At 39.1% G+C, this 27823-nt stretch overlaps 1 pseudogene; it reads left to right on the top strand.

The window, feature by feature from the left end:
• On the top strand, window positions 1-27439 carry LOC149204686 (glutathione S-transferase U18-like; annotated as a pseudogene).
• The last annotated feature ends 384 nt before the right edge of the window (window positions 27440-27823 follow it).

Raw genomic sequence — 27823 nt, 5'->3', positions numbered from 1 at the left:
ATGGCTTCTATGATCGACGAAGAGCACACGACTAAGTTTCTGGAGTTGTTGAGGTATGTACCGTATCTTAAGGAAGAGAGGGAAAATGTTCAAAGATTCATTAGTGGATATCCTTTCACATTTAAGGATGTGATTGAGTATGATGAACCTCATTCATTTGAAGAAGTCATTAGAAAGGTGAAGCACTGTTATGAGTAGTCTAAGAATAAGTATGATCCTCACTGTGGTTGGAAGGGGAATGACAATTTTGGAGGAAAGTGGGATAAAAAGAAATGAAGACCTCAGGATGCAGGTAACAAGGAGAATGTAGCATTGTACAAGAAGCTCAATGTAGTTGACAGAGGATATGGGTCTTATCCTAAGGAGAAGAACAACATTGATTGTAGGAAGCCTTTGCATTGTTAGACTTGTGGTGAAGAATATCACAAGAGAGTTTGTCCATAGCATCAGGATGGCATACATATGATTTATAGTTATCAGGAGGCACAAACAACTTGAGATGTTGGTTAGAGCATTCCTCAGATTTATGCAGTAGTCGATAATAGGAAAGTTGATAATCAAGCATTTTTTATTGAGATGGAAGGTTATATTTGCGATCAATTTGTTTCTAGTTTGATTGACCCTGGATCTAATTATAGTTATATCAGTCTTGACCTCTTGGATAAGTGTTTATTGAATAAAGAAGTGGATGCAAAGTCTTAGTTAGTGGAGTTGGCTATAGGGACCAAGAAAATAGTTCTTCAGTCGGTGAGATATTGTGCATTTGAGTTGAATGGTATGTCTTCATCATCACATCTAAATGTGCTTCCTTTGGGATCATAAAATATCATTTAAGGCATGGGTTGGTTGTTTATTCATAGGACTAAAGTAGATTGTTATGAGAATGCTATTAAGTGCTTGGATGATGATGGAGGGATGACATTCTTATACAGAAAGGAGAAGCCTAAATTAGTGAGAATATTGGTTACAACTATGTAGGAAAATTGTAGTTACAGGAAAGGATGTACATGGTTTGTAGTTCATATTTCTAATGACAAAGGGAAGAATTTTAACGATGATGAAGTCTTGAATAGGTATCATGTGTCTGCAAGAGTTCCATGATGTATTTTTAGCATAGATTTTAGATTTTCCTCCTCATAAGGAAGTGTACTTTTCTATTGAGTTGATGTCAGGAGCAACATCAACATCAAAGGAACCTTATACGATGAGTTCTCCAGAGTTGGTGGAACTGAATTTTTAATCTTAAGGAAATGCTTGATAAAGGATACATAAGTCAAATTCTCTCGCCTTAGGGTGCACCAAGTTTGTTTGTGAAGAACAAGGATAGTACCCTGAGGTTGTGCATTGATTACAGGTAGTTTAACAAGGTGATAATCAAGAACAAGTATCCTCTACCATGGACTGATTATTTGTTTGATCAACTGAAGCGAGTAGCAATGTTCTCAAAGATTGACTTGAGATCAGGATATCATTAGGTGCACATCAAGGAAGAAGATATTTACAAGACAACATTCCATACCAGGTATGGGCATTATGAGTTTGTAGTGGTTCCTTTTGGTCTTACTAATGCTTCATCTACTTTCATGTGTTTGATGAATAATTTGTTCTATTCTTATCTGGACAAGTTTGTGATAATATTTAATGATGATATATTGATATATTCTAAGAATGAGGAAGAGCATGTAGAGAACCTGGAAGCAATGTTAAGATTAGTTAGAGAGCATCAGTTGTATGCTAAGATTAGAAAATGTAGCTTCTATCAGACTAAAGTTCACTACTTTGGGCATGTTGTTTCAAGGGAAGGCGTAGCAATGGACTCAGAAAAGATTAAATCCATCATGGAGTGGTCAAATCCTAGGAATGTGGATGAGGTTATATTATTCATGGGACTAGAAATTTAGTAGAAGAGGTTCTTTAGGAACTTCTCACAAATTTCCTATCCTATTACATCCTTGAAAAGGAAAGGGAAGAAGTTTTAATGGAATGAGGAGTTTGCAGCTAGTTTTGAGTAGTTGAAGCATTTGCTTACCAATTCTCTAGTCTTGAATATTATACATCCTAACAAAGAGTGTGTGGTATGTACAAATGCTTACAACAGAAGACCTCGTTGAGTCCTATTGCAAGAAGGGCGGTTTGTATGCTATGAGTTAAGGAAGTTGAATAAGCATGAGTAAAACTATGTGACTGATGATCTTGAGTTTGCAACTATCATTTAAGCCTTAAAGATGTGGAGACATTACCTTCTTGGTAGAAGTTTCTTCTTGATGAGTGATCAAATTGGAGTAAGGTATTTGTTTAGAAAACACAATCTAAATGTTAGGCAAGCTATATGGTTGGCTACTCTCAATGAGTTTCACTTCGAGATCAGGTACATTAACGGAAAGGAGAATAGTGTTGAGATTGCAATAAGATGATGGAGCTTAGTGAAAATAATCGCCTTCACTAAGTGGGCCCGCAGGAAAATTATGGCGCAAGTCCTATTTTTGGATCCCAGCAGGGATGATCACAGCAGGAGTGACAACAGCAGCGATGATCACAGCAAGAGTGACCACAGCAGCGATGATCACAGCAGCAGTGACCACAGCAGGGATGATCACAGCAGGAGTGACCACAGCAGGAGTGATCACAGTATGAGTGACCACAGCAGGAGTGATCACAGCAGGAGTGATCAAAGTCTATTTTTAGACTGGCTGTCCAAAATAGAAAAGTCAAATATTATTGTCTCATGATAATATTTGGACTATAAACTTGATCTTATTCTCTTGGAGCACTTCAGTTTGAGCTACAGATGTGCCCCATGCAGCTGTCAAAAGGAAGTACGCTTTTATTATGAGTCAGTTGAGTTGTTGCATGCATGACTTCAGTTAGAACTCAATCAGTTGAGTTGATGGAGTTGTGTTCAGTTTGACTTGGTTAAACTAGTTGTAGTTAGTCTAACTGCAAATAGACTAATGATGAGTTGTTAAACTAATTATTAACTCATAATACAACTATAGAATACATCAATTAACTCATTTGCATGTCAGTGCATGCTCAGTCCAGCAGGGACAGGTGTTAGAGAATCATATTGCTATTAGTTGTGATTATAGTTGTGCATTAGATCTTGCACAATCAAGGGATTGAGTATGCCAATGAGTTTGCACATGTATTTGCCCAGTATTATAGCCTCTGCTCATGTCTAACACAGTGTGAGTGATTCTTTGGAGGTGAAATATGAGTTTGGTAAACCATTCTCATTCATTCTTGAGCAGGTATTGAGCAGTGGAGGCAGGCAAGCAGTGGAATAGATTTGGAGATCAGATTTTAGCTGTATTGTGTGTAACAGGTGGAGATGGTATTGGATTGCTTGTGATAAGCATTGTAATTTGTAATGTTACATGGTCTCAATCATTAATATACAAATAGTTGGGGTTTTTAGCGAGATGCTTTCCCCGGGTTACATACTGTGTTAATGTGTGAATGCTCTTGATGTTTTATTGTTATTGATGTTGCTATATTGATGATCAACGTAGAGGAGCTTATGTATTGTGTATGTATTCCGCAATAGTACATGATCAGGATAATCTTTGTTGAATATGTGTTAAATTATTCAAAATTTCTACATGGTATCAGAGCTGTTGATCATCAGATCTACTATTCAGGAAGTGTTTACATTCTATTTCTTCGGGCAGAGTTTATAATCGGGCCAGGTAGCCTCTGGATTCATCCTTCCTTTGGAAGGTGAGATATCCGGTGAATTCCCATATAGTCAATCTCTGTACGAGAAATATTGTGTTCTCATGAATCTTAGATCCGAGGCGGTTGAGTTGGTTGCCGGTGGAATTCGAATTTGCAGCAGTGTTTTCTTGGTGGCAACGCAGCAATGTCTTTCAACGGATTGCGATTGGAGTATGCTCTTAAGGGCAGCTCAAACTATATTGCATGGAAGGACAGGATGGAGGCAGTATTGGATGATAAAAGGCTGAAGGAGTTCATAGATACAGATGTCCCAAAGCCTACTGATGCTACTCAAGCTGATGCTTGGCAAAAGAAGACCATAAAATGTCAAAGGATTCTGTTGGAGGGCGTGAAGGATCACATTGTGTCCAGCCTCCATGGAAAGGCTACTCCATATTTGATGTGGAAATCATTAACATAATTATTCCAAAGCAAGAGCGATCAGAGGAAGTTGGCGCTCAAAGATAAACTCAGAAACATCAAATGCGAGAAGGGTGACAGCATGCCCAAGTATCTCACAAAGTTCACTCAGTGTCGAGATGAGCTGGGAAGTGTGGGGGTTACTGTCGATGATGAGGACTTGGTGAGCTTGGCTCTCCTTGGTCTTCCGAAGAGTTGGCATTCCTATCAGGACTCTGTCAATGGTCGAGAGAAATTGCCAAGATGGGAAAGACTATGGTCAGATCTTGTGCAGGAGGAGATCAGGCGGAGTACCAGGGACAGATCTTCGTCAAAGGGAGCTGATGAAGAGAATTGCGCTTTGGCTGACAAAGCAAAGAAAGGGAAGGGCAAGAAAGCTTCTCAGTCTGGTGCGAAAGGCAAGAAGCAGGATATGTCCAAGGTGAAGTGTTTTCACTGTCACCAACACAGACACTATGCCACTAATTGTCCGCAGAAGAAGAAGAACAAGCAGGCTGCTGGATCTTCAACAGGAGAGGCTCTAGCCTCACAGTTTGAGCTTGATTTTTCATTGATCGCATGCTTGGTTTCAAGTGTGATGCGATCAGTGTGGTTCTTGGACAGTGGTGTGTCTTTTCACATGACGGGAGATAGAGATTTGTTCTCTGATCTGGAGGACAAAGATCTTGGAGTGCACATTGAGATGGGCGATGATGGTAGATACAGTGCGACCGGTATCGGTACCATTTCCTTTGAGAGGGAGTCTGGTAAACCCTTCGTATTGAAGGAAGTCATGCATGTTCCAGGATTGAAGAAGAATCTTATCTCAATGGCAATGTTAGAAGACAAGGGGTATGATGTTGTTTTCAGCGAGGGAAAGGCCTTCCTGCGTAGCAAGACAACAGGTGAGACCCGGAAGATAGGGGCTCGTTTGAGGAACCTTTATCAGTTGCATGTAGATGGATGCGCAGTAATGGCAGGCAAGGGAGAAGGATTGGTGAGCCGGGATGATGGCGAGTTGTGGCACAGGAAATTGGGTCACCTTCACCATGGAGCCTTGAAGATACTGCAGCAGATCACTACAGGGCTTCCTAAAGGCACACTTGTGTAGTCAGATCAGTGCAAGGGGTGTACTTTGGGGAAGTTTGTGAAAGCCACCTTTCACGAGAAGGATAGTCGCGCCATGACGATCCTTGAGAGAATTCACACAGACATGTGTGGACCTTTCTCAGTTGCTTCGACGGCAAAAAACAGGTATTATGTGAATTTTGTTGATGATTTCTCTTGTAAGTGTTGGATCTTCTTCATGCAGAAGAAGAGCAAGACATATTCAAAGTTCTGTGAATTCAAAGCACTGGTCGAGAAGGAGTCAGGGAAGAAGGTGAAGGCTCTTACGAGCGATAATGGTGGTGAATACATCTCGAACGAGTTCAAGGATTTCTGCAAGGCAGAAGGGATTTGAAGAGAGCTCATAGATCCCCATAACCCACAGCAAAACGGGGTAGTTGAGCGGAAGAACAGAACGATTGTGGGTTCTGCACGGGCAATGTTGCATGATCAGGGCCTACCCCTTCACTTGTGGGCGGAAGCATGCAATACATCAGTTTATGTGCAGAACCATTGTCCTCATAGGATACTTGGCATGAGTACACCCGAGGAGGCTTATTCTGGTAAGAAGCCTAATCTTTCTCATTTGAGGATTTTTGGTGCTAACGTTTACATGCATGTGACGAAGGATGCCAGGAAGAAGTTGGAGCCAACCACAGAGGTTGGGATATTTTTGGGGTACATTGATACGCCCCACAACTATCGTGTATATTTTCCAGACAGTGGTAAAACTGTTGTGCGATGGGATATAAAATTTCAGGAGGAGAAAGCCATGAAGTGTTCGCTTGAGAGGGAGCTACACTTGCATGCAAATGAGGAGCATTAGTTCCTAAGGATGAGCTTCAGGATGTGGATCAGCCACAGGACGAGGTTCATGGAGTGGAAGATACCACTCATGCAGTGCCAACCATTAGAGGGTGAAAGCGCTTGACAGAAGCTGAGCGACTGGCTCAAGATGCAGAGAAAGTTGTAGGACCACCTACAGCCCAACGCAGGCAGACTCAGTCACCTGATCGGTACACTGGATACATGGCTCTTATGAGCAAGTGTGTTGTGACTGAGCCATCCTCTTTCGAGGAAACTGTGGAGGATCCTGCATGGGTAGACGCCATGGTGGAAGAGTATGATTCTATTGTCAGAAACAGTGCATGGGAGATTGTTCCTAGACCGGAAGGGAAATCAGTGGTGGGTTCGAGATGGATCTACAAAGTTAAGCAAGCAGTTAACGGGAGTGTGGAGAAGTACAAGGCAAGATTTGTTGCCCGATGCTTTTCACAGATAGAGGGAATCGATTATGAGGAGACCTTTGCACCTGTCGCAAGGTATTCTTCCATACGGACAATTCTTGCTCTCTCAGAGCAGATGGGATGGCACATTCATCAGATGGATGTGAAGACTGCGTTCCTCAACGGAGTCATTGAGGAGGAGGTGTACATTGAGCAGCCCAAAGGCTTTGAGGTCTTCAGTAGCGAGTCGCATGTGTGCAGGCTCAAGAGAGCGTTGTATGGGTTGAAGCAAGCACCACGTGCTTGGTACACATGGATAGACAGCTATTTCACAGGACTTGGATTCTCCAAGAGCGAGGCGGATCCTAACCTATACCAGATTGTGGTGGAGGGTAATTTGCTTATCATTGTACTGTATATTGATGATTTGATTCTAACGGGTGACGAGCTGTTGATACTGTCATGCAAGAAGGATCTTGCTACAGAGTTTGAGATGAAGGATTTGGGCCTCCTTCACTATTTCCTAGGATTGGAAATATGGCAGCGCAGTGGTGGATTGTTTGTTTCTCAGGGCAAGTATGCTCGGGAGATACTAGAGAAGTTCAACATGCATGGTTGCAAGCCTGTTGATACTCCTCTTCCTGGAGGTTGGAGGAAGGAGGATGCCACTTCGAGAGAAGAAGTGGATGCCACTGTTTATCGACAGTTGGTGGGGTCGCTGATGTATTTGGTCAATACACAACCCGATATATGCTATTCAGTTAACCAGCTTTCACAAGCTATGGTTAAGCCTACCAAGCTCTTCTGGAAGGCGGGCAAGCATGTATTGCGTTATTTGAGAGGCACATCGGGATATGGTTTGTGGTACAGACAGGAGGATGAGGTGAAGCTATGTGGCTTCATGGATGCAGATTGGGCAGGGAGCTCAAGAGGCCGAGTATATGGTAGCAAGGACATCAGGTACCATCATATCAGAGATTTTTTGCAGCGGAGGATCATGTTGCTTTCATACATTCCAATGGAGGATCAGGATGCTGATATTCTGACGAAGGCTCTCACCAGGAGAAAATTCGAATACCACCGAGGCAGGATAGGGGTTGCTGATAATCCATATCATGTCGAGAGGGAGTGTTGAGATTGAAACAAGATGATGGAGCTTAGTGAAAAGAGTCGCCTTCACTAAGTGGGCCCGTAGGCAAATTATGGCGCAAGTTCTATTTTTGGATCCCAGCAGGGATGATCACAGCAGGAGTGACCACAACAGGGATGATCACAGCAGGAGTGACCACAGTAGGGATGATCACAGCAGGAGTGGCCACAGCAGGAGTGATCACAGTATGAGTGACCACAGCAGGAGTGATCACAGCAGGAGTGATCAAAGTCTATTTTTAGACTGGCTGTCCAAAATAGAAAAGTCAAATATTATTGTCTCATAATAATATTTGGACTATAAACTTGATCTTATTCTCTTGGAGCACTTCAGTTTGAGCTACATATGTGACCCATGCAGTTGTCAGAAGGAAGTACGCTTTTCTTATGAGTCATTTGAGTTGTTGTATGCATGACTTCAGTTAGAACTCAATCAGTTGAGTTTGGTGGAGTTGATGGAGTTATGTTCAGTTTGACTTGGTTAAACTAGTTGTAGTTAGTCTAACTGCAAATAGACTAATGATGAGTTGTTAAACTAATTATTAACTCATAATACAACTATAGAATACATCAGTTAACTCAGTTGCATGTCAGTGCATGTTCAGTTCAGCAGGGACAGGTGTTAGAGAATCAGATTGCTATCAGTTGTGACTATAGTTGTGCATCAGATCTTGCACAATCAAGGGATTGAGTACGCCAATGAGTTTTCTCATGTATTTGCTCAGTATTATAGCCTCTGCTCACGTCTAACATAGTGTGAGTGATTCTTTGGAGGTGAAATACAAGTTTGGTAAACCATTCTCATTCATTCTTGAGCAGGTATTGAGCAGTGGAGGCAGGCAAGCAGTGGAATAGATTTGGAGATCAGATCTTAGCTGTATTGTGTGTAACAGGTGTAGCTGGTACTGGATTGGTTGTGATAAGCATTGTACTTTTTAATGTTACATGGTCTCAATCATTAATATACAGATAGTTGGGGTTTTTAGCGAGATGCTTTCCCCGGGTTACATACTGTGTTAATGTGTGAATGCTCTTGATGTTTTATTGTTATTGATGTTGCTATATTGATGATCAACGTAGAGGAGCTTATGTATTGTGTATGTATTCCGCAATCATACATTATCACGATAATCTTTGTTGAATATGTGTTAAATTATTCAAAATTTCTACATGGTATTAGAGCTGTTGATCATCAGATCTACTATTCAGGAAGTGTTTACATTCTATTTCTTCGGGCAGAGTCTGTAATCAGGCCAGGTAGCCTCAGGATTCATCCTTCCTTTGGAAGGTGATATATCCGGTGAATGCCCATACAGTCAATCTCTGTACGAGAAATATTGTGTTCTTACGAATCTTAGATCTGAGGCGGTTGAGTTGGTTGCTGGTGGAATTCGAATTTGCAACAGTGTTTTCTTGGTGGCAACGCAGCAATGTCTTTCAACGGATTGCGATTGGAGTATGCTCTTGAGGGTAGCTCAAACCATATTGCATGGAAGGACAGGATGGAGGCAGTATTGGATGATAACGGGCTGAAGGATTTCATAGATACGGATGTCCCAAAGCCTACTGATGCTACTCAAGCTGATGCTTGGCAAAAGAAGACCGCAAAATGTCAAAGGATTCTGTTGGAGGGCGTGAAGGATCACATTGTGTCCAGCCTCCATGGAAAGGCTACTCCATATTTGATGTGGAAATCATTAACAGAATTATTCCTAAGCAAGAGCGATCAGAGGAAGCTGGCGCTCAAAGATAAACTCAGAAACCTCAAATGCGAGAAGGGTGACAGTATGCCCAAGTATCTCACGAAGTTCACTCAGTGTCGAGATGAGCTGGGAAGTGTGGGGGTTACTATCGATGATGACGACTTAGTGAGCTTGGCTCTCCTTGGTCTTCCAAAGAGTTGGCATTCCTATCAGGACTCTGTCAATGGTCGGGAGAAATTTCCAAGATGGGAAAGACTATGGTCAGATCTTGTGCAGGAGGAGATCAGGCGGAGTGCCAGGGACGGATCTTCGTCAAAGGGAGCTGATGAAGAGAATTGCGCTTTGGCTGACAAAGCAAAGAAAGGGAAGAGCAAGAAATCTTCTCAGTCTAGTGCGAAAGGCAAGAAGCAGGATATGTCCAAGGTGAAGTGTTTTCACTGTCACCAGCACGGACACTATGCCACTAATTGTCTGTAGAAGAAGAAGAACAAGCAGGCTGCTGGATCTTCAGCAGGAGAGGCTCTAGCCTCACAGTTTGAGCTTGATTTTTCATTGATCGCATGCTTGGTTTCAAGTGTGATGGGATCGGTTTGGTTCTTGGACAGTGGTGCGTATTTTCACATGACGGGAGATAGAGATTTGTTCTCTGATCTGGAGGACAAAGATCTTGGAGTGCACATCGAGATGGGCGATGATGGTAGATACAGTGCGATCGGTATCAGTACCATTTCCTTTGAGAGGGAGTGTGGTAAACCCTTCGTATTGAAGGAAGTCATGCATGTTCCAGGATTGAAGAAGAATCTTATCTCAGTGGCGATGTTAGAAGACAAGGGGCATGATGTTGTTTTCAGCGAGGGAAAAGCCTTCCTACGCAGCAAGACAACTGGTGAGACCCGGAAGATAGGGGCTCATTTGAGGAACCTTTATTAGTTGCATGTAGATGGATGCGCAGCAATGGCAGGCAAGGAAGAAGGATTGGTGAGCCGGCATGATGACGAGTTGTGGCATAGGAGATTGGGTCACCTTCACCATGGAGCCTTGAAGATACTGCAGCAGATCACTACAGGGCTTCCTAAAGGCACACTTGTGCAGTCAGATCAGTGCAAGGGGTGTACTTTGGGGAATTTTGTGAAAGCCACCTTTCACAAGAAGGATAGTCGCGCCACGATTATCCTTGAGAGAATTCACACAGACGTGTGTGGACCTTTCTCAGTTGCTTCGACAGCAAAATATAGGTATTATGTGATTTTTGTTGATGATTTCTCTCGTAAGTGCTGGATCTTCTTCATGCAGAAGAAGAGCGAGACATATTCAAAGTTCTGTGAATTCAAAGCACTGGTCGAGAAGGAGTCGGGGAAGAAGGTGAAGGCTCTTAGGAGAGATAATGGTGGTGAATACATCTCGGATGAGTTCAAGGATTTCTGCAAGGCAGAAGGGATTCGAAGAGAGCTCATAGCTCCCCATAACCCACAGTAGAACGGGGTAGCTGAGCGGAAGAACAGAACGATTGTGGGTGCTACACGGGCAATGTTGCATGATCAAGGCCTACCCCTTCACTTGTGGGCGGAAGCATGCAATACATCAGTTTATGTGCAGAACCGTTGTCCTCATAGGATACTTGGCATGAGTACACCCGAGGAGGCTTATTCTGGTAAGAAGCCTGATCTTTCTCATTTGAGGATTTTTGGTGCTAACATTTACATGCATGTGACGAAGGATGCCAGGAAGAAGTTGGAGCTGACCGCAGAGGTTGGGATATTTGTGGGGTACACTGATACGCCCCACAACTATCGTGTGTATTTGCCAGACAGTGGTAAAACTGTTGTGCGACGGGATATAAAATTTCAGGAGGAGAAAGCCATCAAGTGTTCGCTTGAGAGGGAGCTACACTTGCATGCAGATGAGGAGCTATTAGTTCCTAAGGATGAGCTTCAGGATGTGGATCAGCCACAGGACGAGGTTCATGGAGTGGAAGAGACCACTCATGCAGCGCCAACCATCAGAGGGCGAAAGCGCTTGACAGAAGCTGAGCGACTGGCTCAAGATGCAGAGAAAGTTGTAGGACCACCTACAACCCAACGCAGGCAGAGACAGTCACCTAATCGGTACACTGGATACATGGCTCTTATGAGCAAGTGTGTTGTGACTGAGCCATCCTCTTTCGAGGAAGCTGTGGAGGATCCCGCATGGGTAGACGCCATGGTGGAAGAGTATGATTCTATTGTCATAAACAGTGCATGGGAGATTGTTCCTAAACCGGAAGGGAAATCAGTGGTGGGTTCAAGATGGATCTACAAAGTTAAGCAGGCAGCTGACGGGAGTGTGGAGAAGTACAAGGAAAGATTTGTTGCCCGAGGCTTTTCACAGATAGAGGGCATCGATTATGAGGAGACCTTTGCACCTGTCGCAAGGTATTCTTCCATACGGAAGATTCTTGCTCTCTCAGCGCAAATGGGATGGCACATTCATCAGATGGATGTGAAGACTGTGTTCCTCAACGGAGTCATTGAGGAGGAGGTGTACATTGAGCAGCCCAAAGGCTTTGAGGCCTTCAGCAGCAAATCGCATGTGTGCAGGCTCAAGAGAGTGTTGTATGGGTTGAAGCAAGCACCACGTGCTTGGTACACGCAGATAGATAGCTATTTCACAGGACTTGGATTCTCCAAGAGTGAGGCGGATCCTAACCTATACCAGATTGTGGTGGAGGGTAAGTTGCTTATCATTGTACTGTATATTGATGATTTGATTCTAACGGGTGATGAGCTGTTGATACTGTCATGCAAGAAGGATCTTGCTACAGAGTTTGAGATGAAGGATTTGGGCCTCCTTCACTATTTCCTAGGATTGGAAATATGGCAGCGCAGTGGTGGACTATTTGTTTCTCAGGGCAAGTATGCTCGAGAGATACTGGAGAAGTTCAACATGCACGGCTACAAGCCTGTTGATACTCCTCTTCCTGGAGGTTGGAGGAAGGAGGATGCCACTTCGGGAGAAGAAGTGGATGCCACTGTTTATCGACAGTTGGTGGGTTCGCTGATGTATTTGGTCAATACACGACCCGATATATGCTATGCAGTTAACCAGCTTTCACAAGCTATGGTTAAGCCTACCAAGCTCTTCTGGAAGGCGGGCAAGCATGTATTTTGTTATTTGAGAGGCACATTGGGATATGGTTTGTGGTACAGACAGGAGGATGAGGTGAAGCTATGTGGCTTCACGAATGCAGATTGGGCAGGGAGCTCAAGAGGCCGAGTATATGGCAGCAAGGACATCAGGTACCATCATATCAGAGATTGTGTGCAGCGGAGGATCATGTTGCTTTCATACATTCCAACGGAGGATCAGGATGTTGATATTCTGACGAAGGCTCTCACCAGGAGAAAATTCGAATACCACCGAGGCAGGATAGGGGTTGCTGATAATCCATATCTTGCCGAGAGGGAGTGTTGAGATTGCAACAAGATGATGGAGCTTAGTGAAAAGAGTCGCCTTCACTAAGTGGGCCCGCAAGCAAATTATGGCGCAAGTTCTATTTTTGGATCCCAGCAAGGATGATCACAGCAGGAGTGACCACAGCAGGGATTATCACAGCAGGAGTGACCACAGCAGGGATGATCACAGCAGGAGTGACCACAGCAGGAGTGATCACAGTATGAGTGACCACAGCAGGAGTGATCACAGCAGGAGTGATCAAAGTCTATTTTTAGACTGGCTTTCCAAAATAGAAAAGTCAAATATTATTGTCTCATAATAATATTTGGACTATAAACTTGATCTTATTCTCTTGGAGCACTTCAGTTTGAGCTAGAGATGTGGCTCATGCAGCTGTCAGAAGGAAGTACGATTTTCTTATGATTCAGTTGAGTTGTTGCATGCATGACTTCAGTTAGAACTCAATCAGTTGAGTTTGGTGGAGTTGATTGTGGAGTTGATGGAGTTGTGTTCAGTTTGACTTGGTCAAACTAGTTGTAGTTAGTCTAACTGCAAATAGACTAATGATGAGTTGTTAAACTAATTATTAACTCATAATACAACTATATAATACATCAGTTAACTCAGTTGCATGTCAGTGCATGTTCAGTTCAGCAGGGACAGGTGTTAAAGAATCAGATTGCTATCAGTTGTGACTATAGTTGTGCATCAGATCTTGCACAATCAAGGGATTGAGTATGCCAATGAGTTTGCTCATGTATTTGCCCAGTATTATAGCCTCTGCTCACGTCTAACACAGTGTGAGTGATTCTTTGGAGGTGAAATACGAGTTTGGTAAACCATTCTCATTCATTCTTGAGTAGGTATTAAGCAGTGGAGGCAGGCAAGCAGTGGAATAGATTTGGAGATCAGATCTTAGCTGTATTGTGTGTAACAGGTGGAGCTGGTACTGGATTGCTTGTGATAAGCATTGTACTTTGTAATGTTACATGGTCTCAATCATTAATATACAGATAGTTGGGGTTTTTAGCGAGATGCTTTCCCCGGGTTACATACTGTGTTAACGTGTCAATGCTCTTGATGCTTTATTGTTATTGATGCTGCTATATTGATGATCAACGTAGAGGAGCTTATGTATTGTGTATGTATTCCGCAATAGTACATGATCAGGATAATATCTATTGAATATGTGTTAAATTATTCAAAATTTCTACAAATAGGGTTACATATTCTCTAAGTAGGAGAGTGTAGGTGAATTCTATTTCATCTATGAGTTTATATGGGACACTTTTATAAGATTAGGTCTTGTAGGTAGGACAAGATAATGACAGATATTAGTTTTTGAGGCATAGGTTGTAGCAGTAGGGTGAAGGTGATAGGGATGAGAAGTATCACCTCATGAGAGATGGCTTGGTCAGATTCAATAACATGATTTATGTGTCAGATAATAGTGAGTTCAAGAAGCTTATCTTGAGGGAGTTTGATGTCAAGCCATATTTAGGTCAACTGGGATATCAGAAGACTCTGACAGCAGTTAAGAAGTTATATCATTGGCCAAACTTGAAGAAAGAGGTGGCTAAGATTGTTGCGAGTTGTTTGGACTGTTAGCAGGTAAATGAAAAGTGTAAGAGTCTAGGTGGTTTATTGTAGTGGATTCCAATTCTAGAGTGGAAATGGGAGGTCATTTACATGGACTTCATTATAGGTTTTCCAAGGACATCAAAGTAGGATGATTCCATTGTAGTTGTCATGGATAAGTTAAGTAAGGTAGCTCACTTCATATCAGTGAAGTCTCTGAATTTAGCTAGCGAGGTAGCACAAATTTTCTTTAGGGAGATAGTGACATTAGAACGTGTCCCCAAGAATATTATATCAGATAGAGATGTCAAGTTTACTTCTAGGTTTTGGAAGGATTTGTTTGCAGGCTTGTGGACAGAGTCAACTTTTAGCGCAAACTACCATACATAGACAAATGGACAAACAAAGAGGATCAATGGGATTTTTGAGGACATGTTGAGGATGTATTTCATGCATCGACAGTGGAAGTGGAAAGATTATATTCCACTGGTATATTTTTCATATAATAATGGGTATCATGTGTCCTTGAAGATGAGTCTGTTTGAGGTTCTTTCTAGGTGGAGTTGTAATAATCCTATCACCTAGAGTGATCCAATGAACATGGTGTTAATTGAATTGGATATGTTTGTTGAGATAGAAGAGGAAGTGTGGGCTATTAAGAGGAATTTGAAGGTATCTGTAACGAATAAAATATATAAATAATATAAATATAATGGAAAAGATAATAATCCTAAATAATAGTTAGTTAAGCTAGTAATTAGGTTGAAGAGGCATGTCTAATAGGACATGACTCTTCATGAAGAGACACTTGCGTGGTATATAAGCAAGCCTCTTGTTCTCATTGTAATTCATTCATTCTTATTCATTTTATTTAATATAATATTTATATCCTTAATGGATAATTTGATCTTCCAACTCTTTTGGAGTAATTAATCTTAAGAAGGAACTTTGTTCGCTTCATGTGGTATCAAAGCCACGTTTGGCTGATCACCAGGCCTTTGGCTATCAACCTTGATGTTGTCATAATTGAAGCATTTTGCCACACATTGGGAGATTTTCCATTTTTTTGGTAAATAAATTAAAAAAAGTAAAAAACAAAAAAACAAAACGGATACGAAATCTCATACCAAGTATATTTAAAACTTTTTATGTGGAGAAGCCCGTGGTTTTAAAAACAACCCATGGTAATTGCCCATGGTATTTTAAAAAGTTATAAGGAAAAAAAAAAAAAAAAAAAAAAACAAAAGGAATACGTTTTACCTTTTACGTGGAGAACATTTTAACGGAGGTTTTAAAAACAACCCATGGTAATAGACCATGGTATTTTAAACTTTAAAAGAAAAAACAAGGATACAAAAGCTCTTACGTGAAAGGTAAATATTACTTTTTACAAGAGGTTTTAAAAACAACCCATGGTATTTTAAAAGTTAAAGAAAAAAAGGGATACAAAAGCTCTTACATGAAAGGTAAATATTACTTTTTACAAGAGGTTTTAAAAACAACCCATGGTAATAGCCCATGGTATTTTAAAAGTTAAAGAAAAAACAGGGATACAAAAGCTCTTACGTGAAAGATAAATAATACTTTCTACTTAAAAAGTATTGTGAACATCGTGACCGTGTCATATGAAAAGACGTGACCTTTATATTTATTAAGTGTGGTGACATCATAAAAGTTTATATTAAGTGTGACTTTTATATTAAGTGGGGTGACATTAAAAGTTATCAAGGGAGTAATTAAGTATATAAAAAAGGGACCAATTTATTATTAAAAAAAAAGGGAAGTGAAACTATTATTATTATAAGATAATAAATTTATTTTGAAAAGGGGTCTTAATATAAAGAAATACATACATATATAGAAGGCAACAATATAAAGGAGTATTTTTTTTAATAAAAAGGTATTCAAGTTTTTAACAATCCACATTAAGGGAGAATATTGGAAATATATATATATATATATATATATAAAGGGAGATAAAATAAGTTAAAAATAAAATAAAAAATATTTCCATACAAAGTTAAAATGATGAAGGAAGAAAGGTTTTCCTATAATGGTCTTTCAGTTACAGATCATAGAGTAATTACATTAAAAGGAAATATCCAAGGAAGAGAAGTTAATGTCGCCATCAACCCAAGCAATGATAAAAATTATATCAACATCAACTTGGCAAATCAACTATTAATTCCAGAGCTAAGCATTAGTGTAAAGAAAAATATTTTTGACCAAAACAAGTATAAAATTAGTGATCTACAAGTGACAATAGGTCATTATGACTACATATCTCAATTTCATGTTGTAAGGATGGATAGAAACACTGACATCATACTCGGTCAACCCTGGTTTAAGGATTTGGGTACATTCATGTTAAACATAAAGAAACAAGTTTTTACATTTCCTTATAAAGGGAAGGTGGTCATGTTTCGAGACATAAAAAGTAAATCAAAATCAATAAAATCTTCATTAGAATACCTTAAGTATATCTCAGATTTGATGTTTCAAGATAACGAAAAAACTATATCAAAGAAGCAAAAAGAGCTTGAAGAAGTCATCTGCAGCAGAGACAAAGAAATTTCGAGCCTAAGAGATCACCAGGAAAAGCTACTCAAACAAGTCAAGAAGACTAAAGTCTCAAAGAAAGAACTCAAGGAGCACTTATCAAAACAAGAAGAGGAAACTTTGTGTTTAAAGAACCTTAATAAAAATTTATTAGAACAAATCACAGATCTAAAAGATGAAAATTTTAAAATTCAAAACACTGAAAATAAGGTTGATGAATCAAAAACCAAAGAACTTTTACGTCTGAGAAACCATAATCAAAGTCTGCTCAATCAAACTAAGAAACTTAAGGAGGATAAGAAAGCATTAAAAGATAAGTTGGAACAAGTCACTCAAGAAGAAGTATCAAAATCTCCAGTTACAACAATTCAAGTTGAAAATAAGGGAACGAATACCGATCCAGTGAATATGACAACTCAAGAAGACAAATCAGTTGAAGAAACGACACGCTTAGATGTTGCAGTTCAGACAATGGACATCCCAAGTGAATGTTCCATAACCAATTCAACAACATCTTCACCAAAAGAAAATCTAAAAACTTTATATCGACATCCGAATCACGAGAGTAGACAAATCAACCAAGCTACGTATCAGGACCATTCAAACCAAAGACAACAAATTAATGTTTCAGAGAATAATGATGTAACATCCATGTAGTCTTACACTGACAAGTCGTTACAAAATTCCAGTGATCAGAATACTATACAGAAGATTAATCTGGCATGGTCTGATCCCTTCTCAGTGCGACAATTTTGTTTGTCACTAAGAAGATCATATCAGCTTGTATCGACAAAGATGACTGTTCCAAGAGAGAAAGACTTTCAAAGCCGAAAAAGAGATCAAGCCTTTTTTCATCGACAAGCTTTGAGGACAAAGCTCTTTGAGGAAGGAGGCAATGTAATGAATAAAATATATAAATAATATAAATATAATGTAAAAGATAATAATCATGAATAATAGTTAGTTAAGCTAGTAATTAGGTTGAAGAGGCATGTCTAATAGGACATGACTCTTCATGAAGAGACACTTGCGTGGTATATAAGAAAGCCTCTTGTTCTCATTGTAATTCATTCATTCTTATTCATTTTATTTAATATAATATTTATATCCTTAATGGATAATTTGATATTCCAAGTCTTTTGGAGTAATTAATCTTAAGAAGGAACTTTGTTCGCTTCAGTATCACAAGAAAAATAGAAGATTTATACATATCAACACAGGGCATTCAAGGAGTTTCATGTTAGGGAGCATGTGTACTTGCGCATCAAGCTGATGAGCAGCTCCTTGGGGATTGGATCATGTGCCAAGCTAGCACCTTCGTATTACAGGATTTTTGAGATCCTTGAGAGGATTGGACTAGTGGCCTATAGACTTGCACTGCCTCCGATAGTGAAAATCCATGATGTTTTCCATGTTTCATTGCTTAAGAGATATGTGAAGGATATTGATCATGTGATTGACTGGTATGTATTGGAAGTGGAACCAGAGGGAGAATTCCAACTAGAACCACAATGCATATTGCAGTAGAAACAACTCATGCTCTGGAACTAAGAAATCGATCAAGTTAAAGTGAAACAAAAGCACTTTGGGCTCCATGAAGCTACATGGGAGATAACTAACCAGACGTTGGATTTATATACTTCATTATTTGTTGGTTCAAGTAAATGATATTTTGGTATATATATAGATATATGGGACACATTTATAAGATTAGGTCTTGTAGGTAGGACAAGATAATGACAGATATTAGTATTTGAGGCATAGGTTGTAGCAGTAGGGTGAAGGTGATAGGATGAGAAGTATCACCTCATGAGAGATGGCTTGGTCAGGTTCAAGAACATGATTTATGTGTCAGATAACAATGAGTTCGAGAAGCTTATATTGAGGGAGTTTGATGTCAAGCCATATTTAGGTCAACTGGGATATCAGAATACTCTGACAACAGTTAAGAATTTATATCATTGGCCAAACTTTAAGAAAGAGTTGGCTAAGATTGTTGCGAGTTATTTGGACTGTTAGCAGGTAAACGAGAAGTGTAAGAATCCAGGTGGCTTATTATAGTGGATTCCAATTCTAGAGTGGAAATGGGAGGTCATTTACATGGACTTCATTATAGTTTTTCCGAGGACATCAAAGTAGGATGATTCCATCGTAGTTGTGGTGGATAAGTTAAGTAAGGTAGCTCACTTCATATCAGTGAAGTCTATGAATTTAGCTAGCGAGGTAGCACAAATTTTCTTTAGGGAGATAGTGACATTAGAATGTGTCCCTAAGAATATTATATAAGATAGAGATGTCAAGTTTACTTCTAGGTTTTGGAAGGAGTTGTTTGCAGGCTTGCGGACAAAGTCAACTTTTAGCGCAAATTACCATACATAAACAAATGGAAAAACAAAAAGGATCAATGGGATTCTTGAGGACATGTTGAGGATGTATTTCATTCATCGGCAGTGGAAGTGGAAAGAGTATCTTCCACTGGTATATTTTTCATATAATAATGGGTATCATGTGTCCTTGAAGATGAGTCTGTTTGAGGTTCTTTATAGGTGGAGTTGTAATAATCCTATCACCTAGAGTGATCCAATTAACATGGTGTTGATTGAATTGGATATGTTTGCTGAGATAGAAGAGGAAGTGTGGGCTATTAAGAGGAATTTGAAGGTATCAGAAGACAAATAGAAGATTTATACATATCAACACAGGGCATTCAAGGATTTTCATGTTAGGGAGCATGTGTACTTGCGCATCAAGCCGATGAGCAGCTCCTTGGGGATTGGATCATGTGCCAAGCTAGCACCTTCGTATTACAGGATTTTTGAGATCCTTGAGGGGATTGGACTAGTGGCCTGTAGACTTGCACTGCCTCCGATAGTGAAAGTCCATGATGTTTTCCATGTTTCATTGCTTAAGAGATATGTGAAGGATATTGATCATGTGATTGACTGGTATGTATTGGAGGTGGAACCAGAGGGAGAATTCCAACTAGAACCACAATGCATATTGCAGTAGAAACAACTCATGCTCCGGAACTGAGAATTCGATCAAGTTAAAGTGAAACAAAAGAACTTTGGGCTCCATGAAGCTACATGGGAGATAACTAACCAGATGTTGGATTTATATACTTCATTATTTGTTGGTTCAAGTAAATGATATTTGGCAATGGGTTATGTTATAAAGATCCAATAAGCAGTATGTTTGTTTTGTCTTTCAGCAGGATGTCATTGTAAATATTGCATCGAGTTGGGTCATAAAGCTCCATGGGTAGTTTCTTTTGTTTTTCAGTGGTTTGTTAGTCATATTTGTCATCGAAGACCGACAATGGTGTTTCCCTAAGGGGGTTGGGTTTGTAACAACCCCTCGTTGCTTTCCTATGTAAATAAAATAAGACCAAGGTCATGGGACACATATCCCAAGTTGAATGTTGGGATAAACACTTTAGTGGGCATCAGTTGTAATTAATTAATAGATATGGAAATTAGCAAAGACATTGGCAAAGGAAAAGCGACAATAATTGGCATTTATTTATGAAAATAATGGAGAATAGGATAAAAGGAATGTGAAGAGACACAAATTTTCATGCTAAGGCAATTAGAGGAAAAAATGAGGGAAAATGAAGAAAATAGAGGGCTCAATGATAAAAAGGCTTCTGAGGATGAGTTGACAACCTTTTTCAGTCTATCTTGGCTCTCTCATACTCCTGCACACTTAGAGAATTCTTGGAGTATGCTTGGAGCATCCTAGTATTCACTTGGACTGGAGAAAGAAGGTGAAGGAAAGCATGAAAGCACAAGGGAAAAACTCAATCAACGGTTACAACTGGATTGTTTTGTAGGTAAAAAGTTGCATGTGTGATTTCCTTGTTGATTTCTGGATGCATTATATATCCATGTGATTCTTAGGTTATGTGTTGTCTCTGGTTTTAGTCTTTCCTTTCCATTTATTAGATAACCATGGTGTTGTCGGTTTTTCACTTGTTTTTCTGAATGGTGCTTACACTTTGTATGGCTATGGGTTGGAACAAATTCTCTAGAAGCTCTAGAACAACTTGGGTTGAGTTACTAGTTCCTCAAGCCGTTAGTTTGGACAAATTCTCTAGAGTCCTTGGTGGACTCAGTTACTAGTCCATAGAGCTTTATATGGAACAAATGCTCTATAGCCTGGGAAATTTGTGGGTTGATTTACTAGTTCCTTGACCCCTGGAAAACTTGGGTAGTGACCAATCTAGTTGATGTTAGTGATTTCCAGATCGTAGAGGTAGAATCAATATGGTTGAGGGTTGAGGTGGTTTGTCCTAGGGAAGCCCTGGTTTGGTTTTTCTTTGGTTCAGTCCATGAGATCACACATTTATGCTTAGAATATAGCGCAGGGGTGATTGGCTGAAAGAGAGATTTGGTTCATCCCAATCTATGGTCAGGTGGTACATGGAAGTCCCTGACTGGGTTGGCATTTTCACATGTTGATATATTTTCCTACTCTGATTTATGACAAAATGCATTGATTATGATGTTGATGTTATGAATGATTTTCCATGGTATCCATTATCGTTATATGTTAGTTATATGATGTATGTTCTCTATGGTTCTTGTCATGTTTTGATAAGTATTTGAATGGTTAATGAATGCAAGTTCTAAGAGGTGTTATTGCAGCTAGCTAGAGAAGTCTTGGAGTCTTCTTGGTGATTATGAGATGAATACTATCAGTTTATGATCAGATCTAGATTCATGACCTATAGCTTACATGTTTCCCATATTTTTAATGAAATGTCTAGTGTGTTCTAGGTAGCCTAGGTCAGATTTCTAATTCACTTTTGAATACTTAGCTTTGCCATCATGTAAATTATGATTATGGAATGTTGCAATAACTTCTGGGAAGTGGTCTAGATGTTGGCCTGAAAAGGTGGCACAGGTCTTAGGACCAGATGATCGAAGTTGGGAATTTAGGCCATAACCGCATGTAAGCAGGCCTATGTGTGCAGTTGGAGGCCTATAATCACACCCTTTCCTTGTTGTGCATGAAGTTGGGGTGATATGCTAGGGAAAAATGTTTCCAACTCAGGGGTTGATCACTTGGCGTGGTTGCATAACTCATAAGTGGTCTGTAGTCCCTGTAGAGTGTCAGTTTGTGGTCATTTTGTAGGCCCCACTTTCTTAACTAGAACTTGGAGGTTGGGTCATGTCATAGTGATCCTTGTCTCATGTTTACCCCTATGATCTTGTGAAATTGGGTAAATTTGGGAGGGGTGGTTATAGACATCATCAATAAACTGTTGATGTGTAATTGTAAGGTTAGCTCTAAACAATCGTAACCCAAAAATGTGACCCCATCAATAAAAATGACTATAAAATATCCCAAGCCCTCCCATGGAAAAAATGAAAAGGGATGGTCATAAAGGATCACCTTGTTGCAACCCCCTTGAAGATTTAAAAGCATAAGACGAGGAACCATTACCCATAATAAAATAAAAAGAGGAGGTTATAAGAGATCGTACCCATGCAATCCATTGATCTGAGAAACCAAAAGCAATGAGGATAATGAATAAATATTCCCAATTGAGTCGATCATAGGCCTTATATAAATCCAATTTAATCATCATGCCTAGACACTTTGAAGACTTCAAAGAATGGATGAATTCCCGAGTAGTGATGATACCATCCGCAATTTCTCTACTTTCAACAAAGCTTGTCTGTTTTTGAGAGATAAAACTTGAAAGTAATGGTTTCAAACATTTCATAATTATTGTCGATTAAATATTATAAATAACGTTACACAATGCGATAAGTCTAAATCTGATAGGGTCCTCAGAGAAACCTAATTTAGGTATAAGAGTGAAAATGGTGGAATTAAGGCCCTCACATATCTCCCAAGTCTGACACAATTCTTCCACCAGTTCATAAATCTCATCTCCTAAGAAATCCCAATAGACTTTAAAATTTTTTGAGGTAAAACTGTCAGGTCCTCAGGATTAATTCTTCGACAATTCCATAACAACCATCTCCACTTCACGAAACAAGATTGGTCACATTAATGCATTGTTCTGCTTCTTATTAACAATTGAAGGGATCAATTTAAGGACTTCAATAATATCGACTTTCTTTTTATAAGAGATATCTAATCAGATATTATGGAAATAAAAAACCAACTCTTTCTCTATATCATTATGCATAATCTTGTGATCCCCAACAACTACTCTAATAGAGAAAATCCTATTATGATGATAGTGTTGTAACACTGATCTATGAAAAAATTTAGAATTTCTTTCACCCTCCTAAACCCATTCTACTCTCAATTTATGTTTCCAAAGGAGTTCTTCATTTTGTAGCAGTGCTCTTGTTTATGAAGTGTTAGAGCTTCTTCAATAATAAGTTCTTGAGAATGTCCTTCAAGAATTATATGTTGATTTAATTGTCGTGTCTTCTATTCTAATAAGTTGTTATGTTCAAAAATGTTATCAAAATTATGTTTATTCCAAAATTTAATCCATGATTTGAAATGTTTAGGTTTAAGTTGGAGAGCGTGCATTTTAGTCCTACCTTATACAAAAGTCTTTAACCACCATTTATGTAGTTGCGTTACAAAACCTGGAAGATGTAACCAAAACCCTTCAAATCTGAAGGGGCAATTCTTCATGGATTCCTTTAAATCAACTTCCAAAAGAATCAACCATTGGTCTGATCCAAGAGAAGGTAAAATTATTGCTTCCACAAAAATATCATTGTGCAAAACCTCTTCATATAGAAGAAAGAAATCCAACCTACTACAAATTTGGTTCCATCCACCATGCCTATTATTCTAGGTAGAATTCCCATTGATGGTGGGGGTATCTACCAACTTTACAATAAACTGAGCAAAAGAAGTTGATTCGGGATCTAATTTCTAGATACTACCTTTTTTCTCTTTAGGAGATGTGATCAAATTAAAATCTCCAACTACACTAAACAAGAGATCAATAATATAGTGTTTAGTCGCCAAAAGCTTTCCCAAAAAAAAAATTATCTCCAGATATGGAGGGACCATAAACCCTACTTAGAGAGACAATTTTGGTAAAACCAAGATAGACAAACATACATGATAAAATATAAGGACTTTTCATCCAATCCTGGACAACCACTTCCAAGGGATTCCATAAAACGCCAAACCCCTGCACTTCCTTTTGCATCAAGGGTCATAGCGTGATGCCCCCTCCAACATTTGTCACTAATGACAAGCAATGTTTCCCACCAAACTTTGGTCTCCTGCAAAATGACGATAGTTGGTTTCTCCTTCTTTATTTTCTCCCTAAGATATTGTTGCTTCCCTTTACTATTTAATCCCCACAAGTTCCATGTCAGAATCTTCATGATTGATATTTTTGAGCTTAAGAATAGAACTTTGGGATGGCATCTACTTGGACAAAGTTAACCAACTACTTGCCTATATTTTGCAACATCTCTTTGTTTGATTTATGACATTTTTTTTAGTGTTTCATTAAGCCTTTCACCACAATATCATTCCCTTTATCTTTCAACTCCTTAAGGGATCACACTTCTTGTCCTTTTCCAAAGGATTGTCATTGTTGGGTCTTCCAATTAATATAGGCTATGGCCTACTACTCACAATTTTCCTTAGTTAATTCGCCCAAATTATTCCTTACCCAGTTATTCGACACATCAGTTAAGACTCGTTCTTCACCCAACATTTCTTTTGAGGCTTTCTTGGTCAACATTATTACTTCCTCAATATCAAGTAAATCAAAATAATCAAACTCTTATTCATTAACCATTCCATCCTAAAGATTTCACTTTTAATTTATCTCCCAATGATATCTATTCATGCTCACACATTGGGGTGTCATCTGAAAGATTTGGATCTTATGTCATTGTCTCAAGGGTCAAAAAAGTATTTTTTATCTCCAAATTGCAAAGATATCAGAGGAGCACGCCTTTGTTGAGTTATCCTTCGTGTTATAACCCTAGTAAAGCCATCATTTCCAATGGCTCCACCAGCAACTTGGTCCTGCTTTGGATAATCGACAATCCTTGACCAAATGGCCATTTTCAAGAAAAGCTTTTGCTAAAAAATTGTCTTTATCTGGGTCAAGAAAAGCTTCCCAATAATGGATATGGAAACCGACATTGTTGTAAAAGTACAACCCTCCCATCAGGAATCTTGTCTTTATCCTCCAAATTAGTAAAAATAATTGTAAAAAAACCTTTCGAACCCAACCAAAGGTCAATTTCAACCTTGGGCTGCCAAGTCTGTTGAATCCATCTTTCCAAATCTTTCTCAGAGGGACAACCACCCATAAATTTGTAGATGTAAGAATGATCATGCATACATTTGCAGCGATCCTCCAAACACTTAGGAGGAATGAAAAATCAAGGGTTTTTAGAGGCATTTGGAATGCATTGTCCCCACATACTAGCTTACCATTTATCGAGAATAGACGTCTTCATAGACCATGTACTGCTACCAGGGGAATCACTTCTTCACTAGACTAAATAGATTTACGTGTCACTATATTTTGTAAGGAGGGGAGAACTCCCTTGCCTTGATGCTCATCTAAACCTGTCTCACAATCGAGAGAAAGGAGAAGAGACTACAAGAAAAACACTAGAGAAAAGAGTACAAGGTTCAAGTTGAATACCGCAGATCAATATGTCTTAGACCATAGATTGAAATCCTCTCGTAATGCCCAAAATGTCTAGATGGGCAATGATAATGCTATATTTCATTCCTATATGTTCCATTACATTCCATTTCCTAATACTTATGTGCATTACTTACCAATTCAAGATGCATTCACACTTAATAATTTGTGTAACAACTATTTGACATGCATCCATTGTTAAACTCTAGGACAATAATTTAGAAACTACAAATTAACCATACATTGTCTTGACATAATGACATTATGAATCAATAGTAACCAAGACACTCTATATGCAATTGGGCCAAGGATAGACAAAAATTTACAAGAAAACAAATTTTTTGTTCTTACCACAAAACTTACACTTAACTTTGGTAATTACTTTTACAAGTATTGTTTTTCTGATTTTAAAAATGATCTTTGAGGTTTCATATTTTAGCAATACCCTTCTAAACATCAAACTCTATTTTTTCTCTTATTGTATTTTAACTACATCATCTCTAATTATAATTTGTATTGCTTATGGAGTATAAAAACAAGTTTAAGACAATTTTTTTTCTTCCTTCATTTTGACTTTCTAATCAATCATATTCTATATTTTGATATGTTTCATTAAATCTTCCTTCGCAAGATATGATATGTATTCACTCATTGTTTACATTATAACGTCCTTTGGAATTATGCCTATATGTATTCACTCTTTGTTTACATTATAACATCCTTTGGAATTATGCCTATAGTAATTGCAGTGTCCTTTTAGTCATGTGTTCTCTTAGTCATGTGTTGGAGTGGACTATTCTTTTCCTTTCAAATTTTTTTTGTTCCCTTCTGAAATTTTTAATGGTGCTGACACTATTAGTATACTTTTAACCTTAAATAATTTTGTTTTCTTTCATATTTTCTAATGTTTTTAGCAAAATCAAATTAAAAAATATAATTTAGCTTTTAGTTTTTTCATCATTCTATTTTAGAGTATTATTTTCTCTTTTCTGATCTCACTTTTATTAGGTCAATATGTATTTTAAAAAATATATGTAATCTTGTTGAATTTAAGCTAGAAAAGGGACAAGTGAAGCTGGGAGGGAGAAAAGGGACAAGTGAAGCTGTTAGGTGCGACTCTGAGTCCGTTCGTGGTGCGGGTTCGCATAGCACTCGCTCTTAAAGGTATCGATTACGAGTTCATTCTAGAGGATCTGAAAACTAAGAGCGAGCTGCTGCTGCAATAAAACCCTGTTTATAAGCAGATTCCAGTGCTTGTCCACAATGGAAAACCTGTTTGTGAATCCATGATTATTGTGCAATACATCGAGGAGGCATGGGACAATAAGGCGCCGAATCTTATGCCCAAAGATCCATATGACCGAGCCATTGCTCGCTTTTGGGCTGCGTTTTATAGACGATAAGGTAATTTTGATAATTAATTCATTCATTAGAAATCACCTGCATTCATGTCTCATTTTTATTTGGCATTGGTCTCTTGAAAATTTATGTCTTCCAAAATTCCAATTATGTTTTAAATATTTCGTCACCAATATCCTCATGATTGTTATGTGTGCGCTCAGCTCTTTCCATCTACGCGAGCAGCTCTCTTTGGCCAGGGCGAGCAGCTACAGAAAGCAGTGGAAAATAGTGTTACAAACTTTCTTTTGATAGAGGAAGCTCTGCGAACCAGCCGCTGCTTCGCAGGAAAAGCGTATTTTGGAGGGGATGAGATCGGCTTGATCGACATCGCGTTGGGTGGTATGTCGACGTTTATTAAAGCCCTCGAGAAGGCTACCAATACCATTTTAATAGACCCAAAGAAAATGCCGTTGTTGACCGCATGGATGGACCGATTCTGCAAATCTGATGGAGTGAAAGAAGTGATGCCCGATCGCGTCAAGCACGCGGAATATTTATGCGCTCGGAGAGCCAGTATGATATCTCCACTTACTGCCAATTAGGGCAAACCATGCCTTCCTTATAAAATAAGGACAGAGATAGATAGATTATATTTAAGATGGGTGTTACTGGTAGTCTTTGGTTTTTGATTAATTTGGTGAGATTCAGCTCCTGAAATCTTGAAGACTAGCTGATTTAGTTAATTAGTGTGAATAATGTTTTGGTGAATCTCGCCGGTACTATAGCTAGCATTCCTCTGTTAAATATGCTTTGATTTATTCTGAAAAAGTTTTTGGTGAATCTCTCCGACACCGTAGCTGGCATTACCCTGTTCAATGTGCGTTGATTACCATCGTAACAGAAACCATAATGAAATGCAAGCGTAGCTTTCAATTGCCCTTCGTTCTTCAGTTTGCGTTGATTACGAATATAATACAAACCATATT

Source organism: Pinus tabuliformis, chromosome 1_2, assembly GCF_031772625.1.
Source record: "Pinus tabuliformis cultivar Carrire ecotype Pingquan chromosome 1_2, CPIR1, whole genome shotgun sequence".
NCBI lineage: Eukaryota > Viridiplantae > Streptophyta > Pinopsida > Pinales > Pinaceae > Pinus > Pinus tabuliformis.
Note: the sequence above shows the minus strand (reverse complement) of the source record. Positions and strands in the feature narration are given on the sequence as shown.